Genomic DNA, 21,743 nt, shown 5'->3' on the forward strand with positions numbered 1-21,743 from the left:
TATTTTTCTATTTTATAGAGACGATTTTATATTTTTCTATTTTATAGAGAAAATTTTTTATTTTTCTATTTTATAGAGACGATTTTCTATTGTTCTATTTTATAGAGACGATTTTCTATTTTTCTATTTTATAGAGACGATTTTCTATTTTTCTATTTTATAGAGACAATTTTCTGTTTTTCTATTTTATAGAGACGATTTTCTATTTTTCTATTTTATAGAGGCGATTTTCTATTTTTCTATTTTATAGAGACGATTTTCTATTTTTCTATTTTATAGAGACGATTTTCTATTTTTCTATTTTATAGAGACGATTTTCTATTTTTCTATTTTATAGAGATGATTTTCCATTTTTCTATTTTATAGAGACGATTTTCTATTTTTCTATTTTATAGAGACGATTTTCTATTTTTCTATTTTATAGAAACGATATTCTATTTTTCTATTTTATAGAGACGATTTTCTATTTTTCTATTTTATGGACGATTTTCTATTTTTCTATTTTATAGAGACGATTTTCTCCGCCCACGAACATCTATTGCGCAACATTTTACGACCTGATTCATCTGCTTCGAATATTTTTTTTTTTTCATTACAAAACATTTTTACATATATATATTTTTACATAATATCATGTCTTACTAGTGTAGTTTGATTAATTTGAAATAAATTCAGCTATTGAATTAGATTGTTGAAACTAGAGAAACTAGTACGGAGAGAAACTAGTACTGTTTAAACTGGCAATTTGGTTCAAATTTATGCCTGTGAAACATTCTTTTTACGAATTGTATTTAGTTTATTCGAGTTTATTTTTCAATGTATGTTTTCATTTAATGTTTTAGCGCAGTAGCCTAAGACAATCTTTCCGGAAAACTAATCTGGTTAGTCCAAAATACTAATCTGGTATTTATTAGAAGGGGTTGCCGAAGTCTGAAGGAATATTTTGCTGTAAGGAACAGCCTTGTGTTGAGTTGTGAGTTGAGGCCGAAGCCCCCTTCTCCCAAATATACGAGGAGGGGAGTCAAAATACGAGCGAAAGTATCCCAGAGCAGCAATTTATAATAAGAACAGCAACACTGATTTCTATATCTGAAAACATTGATTTTCTAATATATATATATATATATATATATATATATATATATATATATATATATATATATATATATATATATATATATATATATATATATATATATATATATATATATATATATATATATATATATATATATGCTATTGTGAAATTTTTAGGGCACTGCCATAGTTTCAACAGTGTTGCCATGTTAACAGTCTTAATTAAAAGTTTATCTGGTTTACAATATAAGTAAAATAGTTAAACTATCTTATAAATGTATATAGTATTCAGTAATTCATTATATTTACGTTTTTTCACTTTAACCTATTATTTGAATAATTCTATGAGTTTTTTTTTCATTGTTTGATCATTTTTTCATAGCAATCAAATTACTCAACCTTTCTATACTGAACTATTTATTCTGGCTGCATAGCCATAAGTTGATTTTAATCATATGTTTGTTTATATCCTGCGACACCTGTGATCTTCTCTCAGACACACCTTTTTTTTATGGACAGGGTGATGATGCAATTTGTCTTTTTGGAAATGTTCCCAACGGTCAAAATCTTTCGGTGTTATTGCCAAAGAAAGCGAAACGTTTTGACCACGTGTCTTTTTCACGTGACATCACATGATGATTTTTCAACACGTGACACGTTTCAATCTCGTGTTTTTATATTTGAATGAGTTTATTTTTTCCTTATGTTCAAATTTGTTTTGCATATAACAATTTTAATTTGTCTTGTACTTTAAAGAGAGGTCTATTCCGGATTTTTTTTTTTTTTTTATAACAGTTAAAATAAAACACAACGTTTGAAAAGAGTATTTAATTTATATGATTTAGAAATATTACTAATCGGGTATTTATTGGAACAGAAGTTATTATGCATATGAGGGGTTTACCTCCTCGTCATACCTCGCTCTTTACGTTAAAGTATTTTTAGTAATTTCAACTACTTATTCTACGGCCTTTGTGATTCAGGGGTCATTCTTAAGGAATTGGGACAACATTTAAGCTTTAGTGTAAAGAGCGAGGTATCGACAAGGGGTGAGCCCCCTCATATACGCAATAAAAACATACGAATATCGAAGTTCGCTACGTAAGTTAATTCGTAAGTTACGTATATTTTTTACTTATGAAAACGTTCTTAAAAAATTAAAAGTTATAGTTGCCTTTTTAAGTAATCAAAAAATTGGAGGGCAACTAGGCCTCTTCTCTCGCTCCTTTTTTTCAAAATCTTCCGATTAAAACTATGAAAAAGCCATTTAGCCCAAAAAAAAAATCCAGTCCAAAACTTAAATTATTTGCTCTCTTTTGAATTTCTTTCTTGATTTTCTAGGGAAGACCATTTTGTATGCAGTCAGTTTTACTATACATTCGCCAAAATCCAGATTTATTAAAACTAAGTAAATTTTTTAGGGTTTAGATTTCTTTTGAATTTGGATTGTGAGTACTTAAGTTTATGTCCGATTCAAAATTTGGCATTGTTCTATGCTTTTACAATGGAAAAAATCGTTAATTTCTTACGATTTATATAAAAAAATATATTTTGCAGCCTAGCATCTTGTTTTGTTGCTTTTTTTCTGGGGGGAGGGGGAGTGAAATAAGAAGATTTAAACATAAGCATGCAAAATTATGTTTACTAAGTAGCAATTGCTGAAAGGTAGATTATACTTGCCACGTTACACTCAGACGTGCCTATTGCATTTCTCTGTAGGAGGAGGGATAATATATTAAAATACTAATGGGGATTGGGGTAAAATTTTAGGTATCTGATAAGGGGTGTAAAACATGATGTAAGTATGAAGAAAGCATGAACTACTTTAAATATCATAGATTAGATATTTTTTTATTCTTGAGTTGTTTGTTATTAACTTTGATATCATTTGTGAAATAGATGTTCAGATCGTATGCTCACAAAACAAAAATATGTATTCTCTTATTCTTTTTTCTCTTATATTCTCTTATTTATTAATAAAAAAAAAATTGTAGATGTCAGACGAAACCAAAACAGAATATGGGCGTAATTTTTAACAGCATTGTACGTACGTGGCAAAACAGCCCCCATTGAAGAGAATATTTTGTACAAAGTATTTAAGATATCTAACAAAATCTCCAAAACGGAACGCTACAAGTAAATTCTATTTCACGCGGAATGCGAAATTCTATCATTGGCAAGAAAGACACCACATTGTTATTCTATGCTTTAGATCTTGAAAAAGTTATCTTTATTTTGGAATAGATGGCGCTCTTGTATTTGCCATGGTCTAACTTGTTTTTAAAGGAAAACATGTAACATGTTGGCTTCAAAATATAAACTAAATGAAAAAAAATTATATTTAACCACAACTAATAATTTTGAATAGATATATTATTTTATGAATAGATGCGATTAGCGTTTCTTTGCATGAATCGTTGTATTTTTTATATATTGATTGCTTGTCTCTCATTTCCAGTTCTCTGTTAAAGAACACTAAAAAAAAAATTCAAAAAATGGGGGAAACACTCCCTAAAAGTCATAGGATATCACACCATCACACTCAGCGTATCAGAGAGCCCTACTGTAGGTGTTTCAAGGTCCTATCTAAAAAAATGTGGAACTCCGTATTTTTTGCGAGAAGACTGATCACGGGTGCGTTTTTTTTTTTTTTTTTTTTTTTTTTTTTTTTTTTTTTTTTTTTTTTTTTTTTTTTTTTTTTTTCTTCCAGGGGTGATGGTATCAACCCAGTGGTCCTAGAATCTCATGAGAGGGATCATTCTAACGGAAATTAAAAGTTCTAGTGCCCTTTTTAAGTGACCAAAAAATTGGGTGGGGGGACCTAAAACTAAACTAAGCGAAAGCCATTTAGCCCCCTTACCCCGCAAAAAAATCTTACCCCGCAACGCTGTATATATTTTGTTCTTTAATGCAGGATTCTTTTTTTTAATTTTGTGGATTAGAAATTAATTGTTTAATTGCTTTATTTAGTTAAAGCAATCTTTGGTTGTTTTTGTTTGTTAGACTACAAGGGCTTCTTCGAAATCACCACCTTCAGACATACAGATCTATCAATATGTGACAATATCTGTAAAAATAATATAGTTATGTTAGAGAAGGACGTGGATAATTTGTAAAATGTATTTTCTGTCCATTTTAGAAAATATGCCGTTTTGTGTCAAAACCATTAGTAACATATTTTGTTTTATATTAAAGGTATGTTCTAAATCTAATGCTGCTTAAATGCAGCATTTCTTCCATTTTTAAAGAGTATAGAAAATGACAAGCTGGTTTTTCATAGAAAAGGCAGCATTTTGTTGGCAAAGTTTTTAAAGTTGTTAAAACTGACGCTTTGAGAAGAAAGATTGCCTTACAGAAGCATCATCAATTACCTGAGGCACCTCAAAATCGCGTAGTGCAACGTCAAATGTAGCTAATTATATGTTGTAATTCTTTTCTTTATTTTGTTTTGAATTATTTATCTTGAACTTTTAGATAATGCAGCACGTGAGCTTTTATGCCCCAATGTAGTCTCCAGGGTCTTCGCCACTATCTCCTGCCTCTGTTGCTTTGAGTGTAGAGACTTCACAACTAAGTCTGATGTCACAAATTCACCCATCTCAGACTCAACGCTCCCAGCACAAATACATGACCAGATTTCACACAAATATTCTCCAATTGTGAATCCAAGTAGTGTTGGCTCACCAGTGCAGGTTGTACAAAACACTGTGAAAATGCCAAGTAGTGAGCAAATCTCAATTTTAAATGACACAGAAACACTTGATAAAGCGCCTCAAGAAAAAGGTAAAAAAAAAAGAAAACTTAAACAGGACAAAGAATAAACCTCACAAAAGTCATGTAGATGATGCAAGTAGATGGTGGTAGTGGTGGTTCTATTTTGATTGAAGAAAGCCTGATGGAGAAATCTGGCAAAGTAGTTGTTGATGGTGATAGAGTTGTGGAAATTGTAGAGAAGGATAAATCTAGTGTAAAGAGTGTAAAACTGATAATTGGATTAAACTGCCAAAAGGCTCTAAGGATACTGAATGATGAAGCCAACAATCAGGCTCAGTAAACTATCGCCTGAGGTAATTGAGGTAATTTTTTGGTTTTTATGAGTAGTTTTTACTTTTTTTTTTATCTTTAATTATTTTATCATAAAATATATATATATATTTATATATATATATATATATATATATATATATATATATATATATATATATATATATATATATATATATATATATATATATATATATATCAATTATATTATTATCAATTATTTGATATTATATGATATTATCAATTATTAATCTTAATTTGATTCTTAAAATCACTATTAATTTTTTTTTTTATTAATAATGGATTTATATATATATATATATATATATATATATATATATATATATATATATATATATATATATATATATATATATATATATATATATATATATATATATATATACATATATATATATATATATATACATAATGTATTAATTTATCTTCTCTTTGGGTAAGTTCTTTATCTCAGTATGGCATATTTTAATAGTGTGCTTTTATGAACCCATATTATGAAGTTTGGATGGAGATTTAAGTGTTACAAATTTAGTAAGCTGTTTAAGAATAGTTGGCTTTTATATTAAATTTTTATATTAAAAAAAAAAAGGTAAAATGTGTTGTTTGTTATAATTACTTTTTACATTTTACAAAAAAAATTCTTCCTGTGGACTTAGTCTAATGGTTACCGTGGAGACCATTAGTCCGCCCCTTGCGAACGAGGACGCGTCCACTAGGCATACTTTCGTATCTTTAAGGGGCATTTTTTTTTTTTTTTTTTTTTTTTTTTTTTTTTTTTTTTTTTTTTTTTTTTTTTTTTTTTTTTTTTTTTTTTTTTTTTTTTTTTAATCTCACCTTCAACAAAGAATTTAAAGCTTGCTTAAGAAATAAAATTTTGATGTGTAGCAAACAAGAATTTTCCAAACATGCAATCCTGTAAATTTCTTTGATGTTGAAAAGAATTTAGGCCAACATAGCATACAATTTCTAATACTGCGTTCAATTCTATTCTCTATAAGTGACAAAGGCTTTATACAACAATGATGACCTACAAGTTTCTTTATCTTCCTCTAATATAAATAGCATTTCGCGAACAGTCGGTCTCTTAAGTCTTGGAGAATAAGGCATCTGAGCGACTCTGGTTGCTACTGTTTCCAATTTTGGCTTCTTTCTCGAGCCGATTGCTTGTAACGCTGTACGATTGGCTTCCGCTTGACACATCTCTTCCATCTCCACCCTTTGCATCTCTTTAACTTTGGCTCTTAGCTTTGTTTGCTGTTCAGGGTCTTCAGTCCTAGATCTGGATTTGGCAGCCTTTAGTAATGTTTCCCTTTCGTTTTCTTCCTGTTTTTTTCTTTTTGCTTTCTCTAAGTCTTCGAGAAATTTAATTTGAGCTCTAACATCGTGACCAACATAATAATCTTCTTTGTTCTTAATAAATTCCATTTTATGTTCCGTGACAACCGATAGGCGTTCCAATATATTTTTTAGTCGTTCTTGAGCAGCGTGACTAAGCAGGGTAATGAAATCTGGGGATATCTCTTCTATACCAGGATATCGAGATAAGACTTTCCGCACTTTTCCTTGTAATGGCGTTGGAGGAAAAAATACTTCGTTTTTAACTGATCGGATTTGAGTTCCAACTAATTTAGTGGGACCTAGGAGTCTTTGAGATTCTTCTGCTAAATTGACCCCACCCATCGTTGCCACGTCATTGATATCATCATCACCACTAATGACAGTCAAGGAATTAAGAGACGAGCTGAATTTGTTTTCTTTGGATATGATACTCTTTTGGACAAAACTACACATGGACACAGGGCTTTCTATTCCTTTATTAACTGTTTTGAGCTGATTAGGAGTTTCCAAATTCCTATAGGGTACCTTTTCTTTCGGGATGCCTATTCTGTTTTGTATATTTGGGGTTCTAGGCGGTTCAGGTGGTGCACCAATTGTATGTTGGGTAGCAACAGGAGCTTGGACAGTTATTTGAGTTTGGGGGCTTTGAAATTGGTTAGGCTGAATGGCTCTGATTATTGGAGCATTTGCGACCGTTTCGGAGCCAAGTGGGGACATGGGACTAGCTGGGACAACTGGTGGTAGAGCCGGTGCTGAATTTAGAGATGGCGGAACAAGTCCATCAATTTTTATATCACCTGTAGCCAAAGAATACCGAAAGTATGGTAGTATTTTCTGAAGGAAGGGGGATAAGCTCCGATTCTCTGACAAATTTAGTTCCTTTTGGATTCTTTGTGTAAATTCGTCAGGTTGAATTTTTTGATCAATTAAAGCTTGAACAAGTCTTGACACATTTTTAGAGGCACCTTCTGCTTGATCGTTGCTTAGTTTGAGGAGTTTCACTAGGATATTCTTCAATTTTAATTTAGCCTTTTCTAGAGTTATCAATGGTCCACTAACCGCACTAGCACTAGCCTGGTTATGTTGAGCTCCCATTTTCTTAAGACCCACACAGGATTTGATATTTCTGTGGCTAATAGCTTGTTGATCTTTTAAATATAAGACTTTTAATGTCTCACAAATTAAAACACGTTTACAGTTTGACAGTTATTTTGCAACTGATAAAACCAAGTAATGAATAGCAGTATTTATATGCTGTTGGCCCCGCCTACTTTTGAACGTTTAACCAATTATACAGCGTTACAATCGTAACAGCTCTGACACCGGCATTACAACCGTGTGATGGGAAATCCAACCTTTTAATTGCGTCGCTCGTGTTGCTATTAAGGTTGTACAGCCCATGTCTGGTATGACAGTTTTTCTGGAGAATCTTTTGCCGGATATTTAATTTTAAGTTTTACCTAAAGAATTTTTGACTATATTACTGTGATGTAGATTTTGCAGCTTACTTTGGAATAAAATTAAACTTCTAAAGAAATCCCTGAAACTTCAAATTATATACCTAAAAGGCCCTCGCAGTAGAAGCAGACAATTACTCAGGAATAGCTTTTACACAGCAAAAAAAAGTAATTGTTTAGAAAAATTCAAGATCACTAGTAGTTCTTACACTTTGGAAATTATTTTATTTTAGTTTTATAGAAAACTTTCAGTTCGATATTGAAGATATTAAGGTATTTGATTTTAATATAGGGCTGTATTGTGGCTCTTTGTTCTATTCCACCTTCAGGTACCGCCCCTTTCAGTCTTAAACTTTTTTTTATACAAATATGATGTTAATATTTTGACTTGTGATTATACAGGTATGTTCAAGGAAGTAATAAAAAGATTGAAAGTCAACCAACATAGCCTACAGAATTATGGTTAGACCCCTATAAATCAAAACTTACTAAGTACGTATTTTGCAGATGTTTTTAATTTGTTTCATTGCAAACGTTAAAAGGCTTATAAGCTACGAATCTGAGGCTACTATTTAATTGTACAAAATTGCAATATCAAAAATTGCTATATCAGAATGAGTATAATTTTCATAAATGTTGTTTTATTTTCTGTAAAGTTAATTTTTAAAGGATTTCAGAGGCTATTGAATAAAAATATGATTATAAACATTGAGACAGATAACATTACCATGCTAAACATATAAGAATTATGCCAACTAAAAACGTCTTCAATGGAAGCTCTTAATTAAATTTTTGATCACAGTCTCATTTCTGTTTCTTCTGTTTTGCACTTTCAGCTTCGTGTTTTGTTTTTTCTGGTTTTTCTGGCTTCTCTGTTGTTTTTTTGTTTGGCTTTTTTTTTCTTGTCATTGATTTTATGTTGAAAATTATTTTTTTTTATTATTATTATTTATGAAAAATTATTGAAATTACCCTAGTTTCTATCATTTTCTTTTATTTTATTTCCCCCCTTTTTTATTTCTTTAAAAAATATCTTAACTAACTACTATTGTAAATTTCGTGGTGTTTTTGCGTGTACGTTTTCAATAAGCTCTGTTGGTTCTACCGCAACATACAGCGTTGTGGCGCCTGAAACAGATTCGCAGCACAAATTACAGGAATTGTCACTTTGCTTAGAAACAACAACAGCACCAACAAACAAACATACAAATGCCTCCATGATTATATACAAAATACGTAACTTTGCGTTATATAGTTAGGGACTTGAAATCGCTGCAGCATTGTTCTCTAATATGCTGATTGTGGTTGAGAGAAAGACAGGTTTATTAAAATCAATAAACAAAACAAAACAAGCGAATGCCCTGAAGCAGAGCTTATTGGGCTTACAACCCCAATACACATAAAAATAAAAACAATACGAAAAAGGATAGGAAAATAAAAAATTAAAGAAAAGAAAAGGAAAAGAAAAAAAGAAAAGGAAAAGAAAAAAAAGAAAAAACAGGAAAAAATAAATATTTAATTTTTCTGCATTTCGATCGATACAGGATTACAGCTCAAAAAGTCAAAACAAAAAGAAACTAAAACCACTTGAGCAGTATCGCCTAAAACTAAACCAACATCCTGGCTCCACTTGAGGTCCACTCAACTATCAAAACCATAAATATTAAGGCAAAATAGCTTTAATGCCCTGAAGCAGAGCTTATTAGGCTTACAACCTCAATACACATACAAATAAAAACAATACGAAAAAGGATAGGAAAATAAAAAAATTAAAGAAAAGAAAAGGAAAAGAAAAAAAGAAAAGAACAGGAAAAGAAAAAGAAGAAAAAAACAGGAAAAGAAAAAATAAATATTTAATTTTTCTGCATTTCGATCGATACAGGATTACAGCTCAAATCGAACTTGTGATCCTAGAAGATTGGGAGAGGGCTCATTTAAATTGAAAAAAAAATCATTTTCCTTTTTAAGTGACAAAATGTATTTAATGGCAACTAGCCTCCTTCCCACGCCCCTTTTTCCTCCTAAGGCACCGTATCAAATGTTTTAGATAGCCATTTGGCTCAGCATAGTTGAAAGGACCAGTAACAATGCCTTTGGAAATTATATGGACCCTGATAGTCCTTGGAAAAAGGCTTGTAAGCTACGTAATTTGCCCATTGGTTCAATATGAGGAGAATGCGTTTCCGGAGGTAAATTTTTCACGGTGGAGGAGGTGATTTCCTGGAATGGTTTGAAAAACTGTTAGAAATAAAAAAACTAAGTTTTTTGAATGAAAGTAAGGAGGTAAGATTAAAAGTAAAAACGATTAGAAATTATTCCATACATGAGGAATACAGAATGGATTATTCCGTTCTTTCTCGCATTTTACGCTAGAGTTTGACTTTTCGTCAAAATTCTTTAAGAAATAATGCTCAAGCAAAAGGACCTTCGAATTTTAATGAGATATTTCTAGAAAACATCGAGACTTTTGCGTAAAAATCAAGGATATAGGTAGGGACAGCCCCCTCCCCCTCATATACGAAGTATATTTGGTCGTTTTAAGTTTTATTGCTGCTCTTTATCTTCAGTTGGAGAAACTATTTTTGTTTTTTAATTTAATTTTTATCAAGTCAAATCCCGATTCGTTACAGAGCTATGCAAGTAAGTGCGAACAACAGTAAGGACAGTACATCCAACATACAAATTAATTACAGATTATTTCATCTTTTTTTAGGTACAAGTGCTCAAAAAATAAACTCAGGAGATGAAATTCCGCACCTCCCTTACTCATGGGGGATCAATCATAGGATATACCTAGAGAAAGATCTAAAGTACTCTGAAACTTCTAACGCCGGCTTAATTTTTACAATATTTGTAACATGACCCCTTGACATGACCTTAAAAATCTAAGAGGGTAAGTTTTAAAAAAGACCTCATTTAAAAAAAATGAGAACATTTTTATCTCGCATTCTGAGACTTATTTTTCTCTTAAAAGTGTAGAATTTAATAAAACCTTAAAAGGTTTTCTTGAGATGAAATAAACGCAAGGGCTATGTTAGCATCAGCAACCTGTGTCAGCATATGGCTATGAAATTTCAATTCATTATCAGTTACTACTCCTAGGTCCTTCTCTGCCCTTACTCCTTCTAGTTGTTTACCCTGGATGAGTAGGTTAAGGCTTCGTTCAAGTATTTATCTATATTAATTACTAAAGTAAGAAAACAGTCATCCTCTCTCCTTCTGTTTTGTTTTTATTCACTATTTATTATATTTTATATATTATTTATTAGGGTTTATATTTTATATGTTCGTTGTGTGGTGTGTGTTTGTGCTGTTGCATTGGTGATTTCGCTTTTCATTAGAAGTGTAATTAGGATTATTATATCTAAAATGCAAAACTTTGTTTTTGAACTATTGAATTCTATATTCAGGTAGTTTTAGCTAGCTCCCAGGTCCCCCTCACTTACTTTGAAGTGAGTATTATCTGCTCAGCCGACAGGGGTCTCATGAAGGGGCCACCTTCACTCATTGTCGCCCGGTTTTGCTAAAATTACTATTTTCTGTGCCAAAAAATATATCGGGCAAGATATTCTTTTTCTCTATGTATCCAAAGTAAGGCAAAAAGAATATCTTTAAAAATGACAAACATATTCATAAAAACAAGCATACACAGAATTTAAAAACTAGCTTAAGGAATACAAAATTTTGCTATCTAGAAAACAAGAATTTTTGAAACTGTAATCCTGTAAATTTAATTAAAGTTGACCAGAATTTAGGCCACCATGGCATAGAATCTCCAAAACTATGTAATCAATACCTCTCCAAAATTCTTTGAAGTTGATCAATTTCTTTTTGAACTAAAAACTTCTGTAATTCCACCTCAAGCGTTTCAACATCATGTTGTGCATGGCGAATCTCAGCGTCTATTACTTCCATTTCTCGCTTTAAGGTCGATAAATCCACTTTTTTTGTATCCTCAATTTCCATGTCTTTCCTCTTTTCAACTTTCGTCGTTACAATCCGTGTTATTTCCGTTTTTGTCAGTACTTCTTTGCATACCTTTGTAATCGAAAACTTTGCCCTGTTTTCCTTCGCCACTCCAAGAATTTTCCTTTCTTTAGTTTGCTTCTGCACATTTTTTTCACTGTATAATGTTTTCCTTGCTAACATGCTTTTTGCCATTGACTTATCCTTTCCTTTCATCAAAATTGTGTTTTTTCCTTCTAATAGAGAGGTTCTTGATAAGCCCATATTTCTTCTTGGAGCTAGTGACTTCTTTTCTTCAGTATAGCTAGTTCTTTCCGACATGGCTAAGATATTCTTATACAAAAAATCTTGCTCCTTCTGACTTGTACAGCTTCGTGCTTCCGACATTTCAAAGACTTTCCTATGCATCGTTTCAAGAAATATTAAAACTTTAAATTCAAAAGCTTTGTGTTGTTGCTTGGTGTTAGTTAGTTTCACATCTAGAAGGTTTTGACGAATTCATTTCTTTATATACACAAACCGCATAGCTCCTACATATTTGCACCAATCAATGCAGAGAGAACCGATGACGTATGATCTTGGGATTTTACAATCGCTATGTTCATGTTCATGTTGCATGCATGTTCCATTTCCGGTGTGTACAACCGTGTTCCGGTTGTACAGCCCAATTCGTCTGTGTTTCTTGACTGTAAGAGCCTCATGTAACAGCGTTATTTTAATTATGGTTGTAATTAAAATCTATTCAATTCTATATTCTTAATCTATATATATTCAGCCATCAAAATATATGGCTGAAACCAAAAAATCAGCATGGTTCAACCCGACAATTAGGCTCAAATAAATACCAGAGAACATTCTTTTTGCGCATTGTATTTATTTATCTATTTCGGCAGTTTATTTTATTTATTTAGTCCTATTTTTTTTAGAACCTCTTTAAAGTACAAAACAAATTAAGTGTTTTGTATGCAAAACAAATTTGAATATAAGGAAATAATAAACTCATTGATGGCTATGAAAAAATGATTAAACAATGAAAAAATTGCATAGAATTATTCAGACAATAGGGCAAAATAATAAAAAAGTAAATGTAGTTAATGGTTTACTTAAGACTATATACATTTTATAGAGACGATTTTCTATTTTTCTTTTTTATAGAAACGATTTTCTATTTTTCTATGTTATAGAGACGATTTTCTATTTTTCTATTTTTCTATTTTATAGAGACGATTTTCTATTTTTCTATTGTATAGAGACGATTTTCTATTTTTCTATTTTATAGAGACGATTTTCTTTTTTTTTATTTTATAGAGACGATTTTCTATTTTTCTATTTTATAGAGACGATTTTCTATTTTTCTATTTTATAGAGACGATTTTCTATTTTTTTATTTTATAGAGACGATTTTCTATTTTTCTATTTTATAGAGACGATTTTCTATTTTTCTATTTTATAGAGACGATTTTATATTTTTCTATTTTATAGAGAAAATTTTTTATTTTTCTATTTTATAGAGACGATTTTCTATTGTTCTATTTTATAGAGACGATTTTCTATTTTTCTATTTTATAGAGACGATTTTCTATTTTTCTATTTTATAGAGACAATTTTCTGTTTTTCTATTTTATAGAGACGATTTTCTATTTTTCTATTTTATAGAGGCGATTTTCTATTTTTCTATTTTATAGAGACGATTTTCTATTTTTCTATTTTATAGAGACGATTTTCTATTTTTCTATTTTATAGAGACGATTTTCTATTTTTCTATTTTATAGAGATGATTTTCTATTTTTCTATTTTATAGAGACGATTTTCTATTTTTCTATTTTATAGAGACGATTTTCTATTTTTCTATTTTATAGAAACGATATTCTATTTTTCTATTTTATAGAGACGATTTTCTATTTTTCTATTTTATGGACGATTTTCTATTTTTCTATTTTATAGAGACGATTTTCTCCGCCCACGAACATCTATTGCGCAACATTTTACGACCTGATTCATCTGCTTCGAATATTTTTTTTTTCATTACAAAACATTTTTACATATATATATTTTTACATAATATCATGTCTTACTAGTGTAGTTTGATTAATTTGAAATAAATTCAGCTATTGAATTAGATTGTTGAAACTAGAGAAACTAGTACGGAGAGAAACTAGTACTGTTTAAACTGGCAATTTGGTTCAAATTTATGCCTGTGAAACATTCTTTTTACGAATTGTATTTAGTTTATTCGAGTTTATTTTTCAATGTATGTTTTCATTTAATGTTTTAGCGCAGTAGCCTAAGACAATCTTTCCGGAAAACTAATCTGGTTAGTCCAAAATACTAATCTGGTATTTATTAGAAGGGGTTGCCGAAGTCTGAAGGAATATTTTGCTGTAAGGAACAGCCTTGTGTTGAGTTGTGAGTTGAGGCCGAAGCCCCCTTCTCCCAAATATACGAGGAGGGGAGTCAAAATACGAGCGAAAGTATCCCAGAGCAGCAATTTATAATAAGAACAGCAACACTGATTTCTATATCTGAAAACATTGATTTTCTATATATATATATATATATATATATATATATATATATATATATATATATATATATATATATATTTACGTTTTTTCACTTTAACCTATTATTTGAATAATTCTATGAGTTTTTTTTTCATTGTTTGATCATTTTTTCATAGCAATCAAATTACTCAACCTTTCTATACTGAACTATTTATTCTGGCTGCATAGCCATAAGTTGATTTTAATCATATGTTTGTTTATATCCTGCGACACCTGTGATCTTCTCTCAGACACACCTTTTTTTTATGGACAGGGTGATGATGCAATTTGTCTTTTTGGAAATGTTCCCAACGGTCAAAATCTTTCGGTGTTATTGCCAAAGAAAGCGAAACGTTTTGACCACGTGTCTTTTTCACGTGACATCACATGATGATTTTTCAACACGTGACACGTTTCAATCTCGTGTTTTTATATTTGAATGAGTTTATTTTTTCCTTATGTTCAAATTTGTTTTGCATATAACAATTTTAATTTGTCTTGTACTTTAAAGAGAGGTCTATTCCGGATTTTTTTTTTTTTTTTTTATAACAGTTAAAATAAAACACAACGTTTGAAAAGAGTATTTAATTTATATGATTTAGAAATATTACTAATCGGGTATTTATTGGAACAGAAGTTATTATGCATATGAGGGGTTTACCTCCTCGTCATACCTCGCTCTTTACGTTAAAGTATTTTTAGTAATTTCAACTACTTATTCTACGGCCTTTGTGATTCAGGGGTCATTCTTAAGGAATTGGGACAACATTTAAGCTTTAGTGTAAAGAGCGAGGTATCGACAAGGGGTGAGCCCCCTCATATACGCAATAAAAACATACGAATATCGAAGTTCGCTACGTAAGTTAATTCGTAAGTTACGTATATTTTTTACTTATGAAAACGTTCTTAAAAAATTAAAAGTTATAGTTGCCTTTTTAAGTAATCAAAAAATTGGAGGGCAACTAGGCCTCTTCTCTCGCTCCTTTTTTTCAAAATCTTCCGATTAAAACTATGAAAAAGCCATTTAGCCCCAAAAAAAAATCCAGTCCAAAACTTAAATTATTTGCTCTCTTTTGAATTTCTTTCTTGATTTTCTAGGGAAGACCATTTTGTATGCAGTCAGTTTTACTATACATTCGCCAAAATCCAGATTTATTAAAACTAAGTAAATTTTTTAGGGTTTAGATTTCTTTTGAATTTGGATTGTGAGTACTTAAGTTTATGTCCGATTCAAAATTTGGCATTGTTCTATGCTTTTACAATGGAAAAAATCGTTAATTTCTTACGATTTATATAAAAAAATATATTTTGCAGCCTAGCATCTTGTTTTGTTGCTTTTTTTCTGGGGGGAGGGGGAGTGAAATAAGAAGATTTAAACATAAGCATGCAAAATTATGTTTACTAAGTAGCAATTGCTGAAAGGTAGATTATACTTGCCACGTTACACTCAGACGTGCCTATTGCATTTCTCTGTAGGAGGAGGGATAATATATTAAAATACTAATGGGGATTGGGGTAAAATTTTAGGTATCTGATAAGGGGTGTAAAACATGATGTAAGTATGAAGAAAGCATGAACTACTTTAAATATCATAGATTAGATATTTTTTTATTCTTGAGTTGTTTGTTATTAACTTTGATATCATTTGTGAAATAGATGTTCAGATCGTATGCTCACAAAACAAAAATATGTATTCTCTTATTCTTTTTTCTCTTATATTCTCTTATTTATTAATAAAAAAAAAATTGTAGATGTCAGACGAAACCAAAACAGAATATGGGCGTAATTTTTAACAGCATTGTACGTACGTGGCAAAACAGCCCCCATTGAAGAGAATATTTTGTACAAAGTATTTAAGATATCTAACAAAATCTCCAAAACGGAACGCTACAAGTAAATTCTATTTCACGCGGAATGCGAAATTCTATCATTGGCAAGAAAGACACCACATTGTTATTCTATGCTTTAGATCTTGAAAAAGTTATCTTTATTTTGGAATAGATGGCGCTCTTGTATTTGCCATGGTCTAACTTGTTTTTAAAGGAAAACATGTAACATGTTGGCTTCAAAATATAAACTAAATGAAAAAAAATTATATTTAACCACAACTAATAATTTTGAATAGATATATTATTTTATGAATAGATGCGATTAGCGTTTCTTTGCATGAATCGTTGTATTTTTTATATATTGATTGCTTGTCTCTCATTTCCAGTTCTCTGTTAAAGAACACTAAAAAAAAAATTCAAAAAATGGGGGAAACACTCCCTAAAAGTCATAGGATATCACACCATCACACTCAGCGTATCAGAGAGCCCTACTGTAGGTGTTTCAAGGTCCTATCTAAAAAAATGTGGAACTCCGTATTTTTTGCGAGAAGACTGATCACGGGTGCGTTTTTTTTTTTTTTTTTTTTTTTTTTTTTTTTTTTTTTTTTTTTTTTTTTTTTTTTTTTTTTTTTTTTTTTTTTTTCTTCCAGGGGTGATGGTATCAACCCAGTGGTCCTAGAATCTCATGAGAGGGATCATTCTAACGGAAATTAAAAGTTCTAGTGCCCTTTTTAAGTGACCAAAAAATTGGGTGGGGGGACCTAAAACTAAACTAAGCGAAAGCCATTTAGCCCCCTTACCCCGCAAAAAAAATCTTACCCCGCAACGCTGTATATATTTTGTTCTTTAATGCAGGATTCTTTTTTTTAATTTTGTGGATTAGAAATTAATTGTTTAATTGCTTTATTTAGTTAAAGCAATCTTTGGTTGTTTTTGTTTGTTAGACTACAAGGGCTTCTTCGAAATCACCACCTTCAGACATACAGATCTATCAATATGTGACAATATCTGTAGAAATAATATAGTTATGTTAGAGAAGGACGTGGATAATTTGTAAAATGTATTTTCTGTCCATTTTAGAAAATATGCCGTTTTGTGTCAAAACCATTAGTAACATATTTTGTTTTATATTAAAGGTATGTTCTAAATCTAATGCTGCTTAAATGCAGCATTTCTTCCATTTTTAAAGAGTATAGAAAATGACAAGCTGGTTTTTCATAGAAAAGGCAGCATTTTGTTGGCAAAGTTTTTAAAGTTGTTAAAACTGACGCTTTGAGAAGAAAGATTGCCTTACAGAAGCATCATCAATTACCTGAGGCACCTCAAAATCGCGTAGTGCAACGTCAAATGTAGCTAATTATATGTTGTAATTCTTTTCTTTATTTTGTTTTGAATTATTTATCTTGAACTTTTAGATAATGCAGCACGTGAGCTTTTATGCCCCAATGTAGTCTCCAGGGTCTTCGCCACTATCTCCTGCCTCTGTTGCTTTGAGTGTAGAGACTTCACAACTAAGTCTGATGTCACAAATTCACCCATCTCAGACTCAACGCTCCCAGCACAAATACATGACCAGATTTCACACAAATATTCTCCAATTGTGAATCCAAGTAGTGTTGGCTCACCAGTGCAGGTTGTACAAAACACTGTGAAAATGCCAAGTAGTGAGCAAATCTCAATTTTAAATGACACAGAAACACTTGATAAAGCGCCTCAAGAAAAAGGTAAAAAAAAAAGAAAACTTAAACAGGACAAAGAATAAACCTCACAAAAGTCATGTAGATGATGCAAGTAGATGGTGGTAGTGGTGGTTCTATTTTGATTGAAGAAAGCCTGATGGAGAAATCTGGCAAAGTAGTTGTTGATGGTGATAGAGTTGTGGAAATTGTAGAGAAGGATAAATCTAGTGTAAAGAGTGTAAAACTGATAATTGGATTAAACTGCCAAAAGGCTCTAAGGATACTGAATGATGAAGCCAACAATCAGGCTCAGTAAACTATCGCCTGAGGTAATTGAGGTAATTTTTTGGTTTTTATGAGTAGTTTTTACTTTTTTTTTTATCTTTAATTATTTTATCATAAAATATATATATATATTTATATATATATTATATATATATATATATATATATATATATATATATATATATATATATATATATATATCAATTATATTATTATCAATTATTTGATATTATATGATATTATCAATTATTAATCTTAATTTGATTCTTAAAATCACTATTAATTTTTTTTTTATTAATAATGGATTTATATATATATATATATATATATATATATATATATATATATATATATATATATATATTTATATATATATATATATATATATATACATATATACATATATATATATATATATATATACATAATGTATTAATTTATCTTCTCTTTGGGTAAGTTCTTTATCTCAGTATGGCATATTTTAATAGTGTGCTTTTATGAACCCATATTATGAAGGTTGGATGGAGATTTAAGTGTTACAAATTTAGTAAGCTGTTTAAGAATAGTTGGCTTTTATATTAAATTTTTATATTAAAAAAAAAAAGGTAAAATGTGTTGTTTGTTATAATTACTTTTTACATTTTACAAAAAAAATTCTTCCTGTGGACTTAGTCTAATGGTTACCGTGGAGACCATTAGTCCGCCCCTTGCGAACGAGGACGCGTCCACTAGGCATACTTTCGTATCTTTAAGGGGCATTTTTTTTTTTTTTTTTTTTTTTTTTTTTTTTTTTTTTTTTTTTTTTTTTTTTTTTTTTTTTTTTTTTTTTTTTTTTTTTTTTTTTTAATCTCACCTTCAACAAAGAATTTAAAGCTTGCTTAAGAAATAAAATTTTGATGTGTAGCAAACAAGAATTTTCCAAACATGCAATCCTGTAAATTTCTTTGATGTTGAAAAGAATTTAGGCCAACATAGCATACAATTTCTAATACTGCGTTCAATTCTATTCTCTATAAGTGACAAAGGCTTTATACAACAATGATGACCTACAAGTTTCTTTATCTTCCTCTAATATAAATAGCATTTCGCGAACAGTCGGTCTCTTAAGTCTTGGAGAATAAGGCATCTGAGCGACTCTGGTTGCTACTGTTTCCAATTTTGGCTTCTTTCTCGAGCCGATTGCTTGTAACGCTGTACGATTGGCTTCCGCTTGACACATCTCTTCCATCTCCACCCTTTGCATCTCTTTAACTTTGGCTCTTAGCTTTGTTTGCTGTTCAGGGTCTTCAGTCCTAGATCTGGATTTGGCAGCCTTTAGTAATGTTTCCCTTTCGTTTTCTTCCTGTTTTTTTCTTTTTGCTTTCTCTAAGTCTTCGAGAAATTTAATTTGAGCTCTAACATCGTGACCAACATAATAATCTTCTTTGTTCTTAATAAATTCCATTTTATGTTCCGTGACAACCGATAGGCGTTCCAATATATTTTTTAGTCGTTCTTGAGCAGCGTGACTAAGCAGGGTAATGAAATCTGGGGATATCTCTTCTATACCAGGATATCGAGATAAGACTTTCCGCACTTTTCCTTGTAATGGCGTTGGAGGAAAAAATACTTCGTTTTTAACTGATCGGATTTGAGTTCCAACTAATTTAGTGGGACCTAGGAGTCTTTGAGATTCTTCTGCTAAATTGACCCCACCCATCGTTGCCACGTCATTGATATCATCATCACCACTAATGACAGTCAAGGAATTAAGAGACGAGCTGAATTTGTTTTCTTTGGATATGATACTCTTTTGGACAAAACTACACATGGACACAGGGCTTTCTATTCCTTTATTAACTGTTTTGAGCTGATTAGGAGTTTCCAAATTCCTATAGGGTACCTTTTCTTTCGGGATGCCTATTCTGTTTTGTATATTTGGGGTTCTAGGCGATTCAGGTGGTGCACCAATTGTATGTTGGGTAGCAACAGGAGCTTGGACAGTTATTTGAGTTTGGGGGCTTTGAAATTGTTTAGGCTGAATGGCTCTGATTATTGGAGCATTTGCGACCGTTTCGGAGCCAAGTGGGGACATGGGACTAGCTGGGACAACTGGTGGTAGAGCCGGTGCTGAATTTAGAGATGGCGGAACAAGTCCATCAATTTTTATATCACCTGTAGCCAAAGAATACCGAAAGTATGGTAGTATTTTCTGAAGGAAGGGGGATAAGCTCCGATTCTCTGACAAATTTAGTTCCTTTTGGATTCTTTGTGTAAATTCGTCAGGTTGAATTTTTTGATCAATTAAAGCTTGAACAAGTCTTGACACATTTTTAGAGGCACCTTCTGCTTGATCGTTGCTTAGTTTGAGGAGTTTCACTAGGATATTCTTCAATTTTAATTTAGCCTTTTCTAGAGTTATCAATGGTCCACTAACCGCACTAGCACTAGCCTGGTTATGTTGAGCTCCCATTTTCTTAAGACCCACACAGGATTTGATATTTCTGTGGCTAATAGCTTGTTGATCTTTTAAATATAAGACTTTTAATGTCTCACAAATTAAAACACGTTTACAGTTTGACAGTTATTTTGCAACTGATAAAACCAAGTAATGAATAGCAGTATTTATATGCTGTTGGCCCCGCCTACTTTTGAACGTTTAACCAATTATACAGCGTTACAATCGTAACAGCTCTGACACCGGCATTACAACCGTGTGATGGGAAATCCAACCTTTTAATTGCGTCGCTCGTGTTGCTATTAAGGTTGTACAGCCCATGTCTGGTATGACAGTTTTTCTGGAGAATCTTTTGCCGGATATTTAATTTTAAGTTTTACCTAAAGAATTTTTGACTATATTACTGTGATGTAGATTTTGCAGCTTACTTTGGAATAAAATTAAACTTCTAAAGAAATCCCTGAAACTTCAAATTATATACCTAAAAGGCCCTCGCAGTAGAAGCAGACAATTACTCAGGAATAGCTTTTACACAGCAAAAAAAAGTAATTGTTTAGAAAAATTCAAGATCACTAGTAGTTCTTACACTTTGGAAATTATTTTATTTTAGTTTTATAGAAAACTTTCAGTTCGATATTGAAGATATTAAGGTATTTGATTTTAATATAGGGCTGTATTGTGGCTCTTTGTTCTATTCCACCTTCAGGTACCGCCCCTTTCAGTCTTAAACTTTTTTTTATACAAATATGATGTTAATATTTTGACTTGTGATTATACAGGTATGTTCAAGGAAGTAATAAAAAGATTGAAAGTCAACCAACATAGCCTACAGAATTATGGTTAGACCCCTATAAATCAAAACTTACTAAGTACGTATTTTGCAGATGTTTTTAATTTGTTTCATTGCAAACGTTAAAAGGCTTATAAGCTACGAATCTGAGGCTACTATTTAATTGTACAAAATTGCAATATCAAAAATTGCTATATCAGAATGAGTATAATTTTCATAAATGTTGTTTTATTTTCTGTAAAGTTAATTTTTAAAGGATTTCAGAGGCTATTGAATA

At 31.0% G+C, this 21,743-nt stretch overlaps 1 long non-coding RNA gene across 2 annotated transcripts in view; it reads left to right on the plus strand.

Annotated features, from left to right (window-relative positions):
• LOC136039499 (uncharacterized) overlaps positions 1–21,743 on the plus strand; it is a 110,929-nt gene that overhangs the window by 35,738 nt on the left and 53,448 nt on the right. Inside the window, exons 5-7 of one of the 2 annotated variants that reach the window (XR_010620461.1) lie at positions 4,552–5,153; positions 10,651–10,830; positions 17,691–18,283. This is a non-coding gene — a long non-coding RNA (uncharacterized LOC136039499). Of the gene's footprint in view, positions 1–4,551; positions 5,154–10,650; positions 10,831–17,690; positions 18,293–21,743 lie in introns of both variants that reach the window. The other variant, XR_010620462.1, reaches the window with a different exon arrangement.

This window comes from Artemia franciscana, chromosome 19 (genome assembly GCF_032884065.1).
Source record: "Artemia franciscana chromosome 19, ASM3288406v1, whole genome shotgun sequence".
Lineage (NCBI taxonomy): Eukaryota > Metazoa > Arthropoda > Branchiopoda > Anostraca > Artemiidae > Artemia > Artemia franciscana.